Source organism: Arachis ipaensis, chromosome B4, assembly GCF_059453495.1.
Source record: "Arachis ipaensis isolate K30076 ecotype BB chromosome B4, ASM5945349v1, whole genome shotgun sequence".
Taxonomy (NCBI): domain Eukaryota; kingdom Viridiplantae; phylum Streptophyta; class Magnoliopsida; order Fabales; family Fabaceae; genus Arachis; species Arachis ipaensis.
This window is the reverse complement of record NC_142439.1, coordinates 109,220,306-109,224,278: the sequence shown is the minus strand read 5'-3', so window position 1 is coordinate 109,224,278 and position 3,973 is coordinate 109,220,306.

Genomic DNA, 3,973 nt, shown 5'->3' with positions numbered 1-3,973 from the left:
TTGCTTTCTCCTTTCCTTTCTTGGTGGCCATCCTGAAAGAAGGGAGGAGAAAGTAAATTAAATTCAAAGAGATATCTAGCAAGGAAGAGAACGGAAGAGTGGTGATGGAAGCACATTAGTATGTAGATGACATTAACACATGCTCTTGAGTACATGTGAAAAGCCAACAATGGAAAATAGCTAGTGCATAGAAAGACAAGTGACTGCAAGGTGTTTATTGGCATGCCGGCAAAGGGCATGAGTAGCATAGACCAAGCAATACTTTGTAACAAACCATCACATTTGTATTGACAATTAAATTCAATTAATACAATAGTAAAGGATAGTTGTGAAAAGCAAGCATTGAATAGTATAACAACATAGAGAAGTGCATAATGCCATTTGAGCCTTTTCACAAACACATAGCATGCATGATGAATAAGGTATAGAAAATATGAAGGTGAACATGCAAGCAATCCCTTAAATAGAATAAAAATAATTGTCAAACAATTTGCAACAATTCACAAGCATATAATGAGGGATAATGACTCAAAAAATTTCTAACACCATGTAAAAGGGAAAAGAAAAAGAAAGAAAATATGAATAATGAAAAGAAAAAGAAGAGAGAAGAAAATACATATAAAATAATAAGAATGATAGAAAAAGAGAGAGGGGAGAAGAAAATAAAACCTTGTTAATGGAGGTGAGAGAGATAGAGAGTGAAAGGTGAGATAGAAGGGGGAAGTAAGAAATAGGGGAAAGAGAAATTAGGATTCGGAGGAGAGAAAGATAAGATATGTGGCAATTTTTGGTTGAGCTGTGCGGCGCATGCGACGCGGCCGTGTGGGGCATGCGTTCGCGTGAATGTGCTTCAAGTAAGGTGACGCGGTCGCGTCGGTCATGCGGTCGCGTGACCCATGTTATGCTTCTGGCGCGAGTGCAGCCTCGCTCCAGCACAACTCTCTGTTCAAAATAATTTAATTGCCAAAATTGGGGTGACGCGATCGTGTGGGTCACGCGATCGCGTGAGTGGGCGTCAGAAAATGGATGACGCGGCCGCGTCAGCAACGCAGTCGCGTGAGAAGGATTGTGCTTCCAGCACCAATCCAGCACCACTCTCGCACAATATTTCAGTGTGCACCCTTTTACGTCGAAAACGCAGGGCACGCGGCCGCGTGGGGTACGCGGTCGTGTGGGAGGCCATGGTTCCCAAGCGACGCGGACGCGTCGGCAACGCGGTTGTGTGGGTCGATTTGTGCCATTGGCACACCTCCAGCCACGCTCCAGCGTGACTCTCTGTTCATTTATTTTTTTTCTTCACTCCCCTTGCGACGCGGACACGTCGCGGATGCGATCGCGTCGCGTAACGAAAAAAAATTTTTTTAAAAAGAAAAATAAAGACATGTAAATGCAAATGCACGAAAGTACTAATAAAGAGAAGAGTTATTGAATAGGAAAAACAAAGAAAAGAACGATCATACCATGGTGGGTTGTCTCCCACCTAGCACTTTGCTTTAACGTCCGTAAGTTGGACGCTCCACTAGCTCAATCTTCTGCTATGTGGGGATCTTCCAAGAGGAAGATCTCAAGCTCCTTGTTTTTCTGCATCATCTCACCATGGTATAGCTTCAGGCGTTGTCCATTAACCTTAATAAGTTCAGAGCTTGAAGGATGGCGGAGGTGATAAACTCCGTACGGTTCGGCCTTCTCTACTCTGTATGGACCTTCCCATTTTGATCTCAACTTACCTGTCATGAGCCTTAGTCGAGATTTGTAAAGGAGGACTAAATCCCCAGGTTGGAACTCTTTCTTGATGTTTTGATCATGTACAGCTTTCATCTTTTCCTTGTATATTCTGGAGTTCTCATAAGCTTCTAGGAGAAGGTTCTCCAGTTCCTGCAGTTGCAACTTCCTTTTAGCTCCAGCTTTCTCAATTCCCATGTTGCACTCTTTAACTGCCCAAAAAGCTCTGTGTTCTATTTCAACTGGGAGATGACAAGTTTTTCCATAAACCAGGCGGAAGGGACTCATCCCAATGGGTGCCTTGTATGCTGTTCTGTATGCCCACAGTGCATCTTACAGCCTGATGCTCCAGTCTTTTCTATGTGGCTTTACTATCTTTTGCAAGATACGCTTAATTTCTCTGTTTGACACCTCGGCTTGCCCATTAGTTTGGGGATGGTAAGCTGTTGCAACTTTATGAATTATCCCATGCTTCTTCATCAATCCTGTTAGTCTTCTGTTACAAAAACGGGTGCCTTGATCGCTCACGATTGCTCGTGATGATCCAAAGCGACATATAATATGGTTTCTCACAAAGGAAACAACAGTGTTAGCATCATCAGTATGGGTAGGAATTGCTTCCACCCATTTGGAAACATAATCCACAGCTAACAATATATAAAAATATCCATTAGAATTTGGAAATGGACCCATGAAGTCAATGCCCCAAACATAAAAAATTTCACAGAAAAGCATAAATTGTTGGGGCATCTCATCCCTCCGGGATATATTACCAAATTTCTGGCATGCGAGACAAGATTTACAAAACTCAGCAACGTCTCTAAAAAGAGTAGGCCACCAGAATCCATAGTCTAAGATCTTCCTAGCTGTTCTTTGAGGGCCAAAATGTCCTCCACTCTCAGATGAGTGACAGGATTCTAAAATGGACTGGAATTCTGATTGAGGCACACAACGTCTAATTATTTGATCAGCTCCACATCTCCACAAATATGGGTCATCCCATATATAATACTTAGACTCACTTTTCAGCTTGTCTCTTTGATGCTTAGAAAAATTTGGAGGAAATGTGCGGCTAACTAAATAATTAGCAACAGGTGCATACCAAGGGACTACCTCAGATACTACTTGCAGGTTATCAAAAGAAAAATTATCAGCTATAGGAGTAGAATCATCCTTAATATGCTCAAGGCGACTCAGGTGGTCTACCACTAAATTCTGATTACCACTCCTATCCTTTATTTCTAAATCAAATTCTTGTAACAGCAGTATCCAACGTATGAGCCTTGGTTTGGACTCCTTTTTAGCTAATAGATACTTTAAAGCTGCATGGTCCGAATACACTACTACTCTAGTACCAAGTAAATAAGCCCGGAATTTATCTAGAGCAAAAACAATAGCAAGAAGCTCTTTCTCAGTAGTAGTATAGTTGGACTGGGCAGTGTCTAAAGTCTTAGACGCATAAGCAATAACGAAAGGATCCTTACCTTCACGCTGAGCCAGCGCTGCTCCTACTGCATGGTTGGAAGCATCGCACATGATTTCAAATGGCTGGCTCCAGTCTAGTCCTCTCACAATTGGAGCTTGAGTCAGAGCAGTCTTCAGCTTATCAAACGCTTGTTTGCAATCCTCATTGAACTCGAACTCAATATCCTTCTGCAGTAATCTGGATAAGGGAAGTGTGACCTTACTGAAGTCCTTAATAAATCTCCTGTAAAAACCTGCATGGCCAAGAAACGAACGAACTTCCCTCACAGAAGAGGGGTAAGGTAAACTAGAAATAACATTCACCTTTGCTGGGTCTACAGAAATGCCATCATTAGATACCACATTTCCTAATACAATCCCTTGTTTTACCATAAAGTGACATTTTTCAAAATTTAATACAAGGTTTGCATTAACACATCTATCTAATACTCTAGATAATCCATCTAAGCAAAGGCTAAAAGAATCACCATAAACGCTAAAATCGTCCATAAAAACTTTCATACAGTCCTCAATAAGGTCAGAGAAAAGACTCATCATGCACCTTTGGAAGGTAGCTGGTGCATTGCACAAGCCAAAGGGCATTCTCTTGTAAGCATAAGTCCCAAAAGGGCATGTAAAAGTAGTCTTTTCCTGATCCTCAGGAGCTATATGAATCTGGAAATAACCTGTGTAACCATCTAAAAAGCAATAATGTGATTTACCTGACAGGCGATCCAGCATTTGATCAATGAATGGAAGTGGATAGTGATCCTTACGGGTAGCTTGG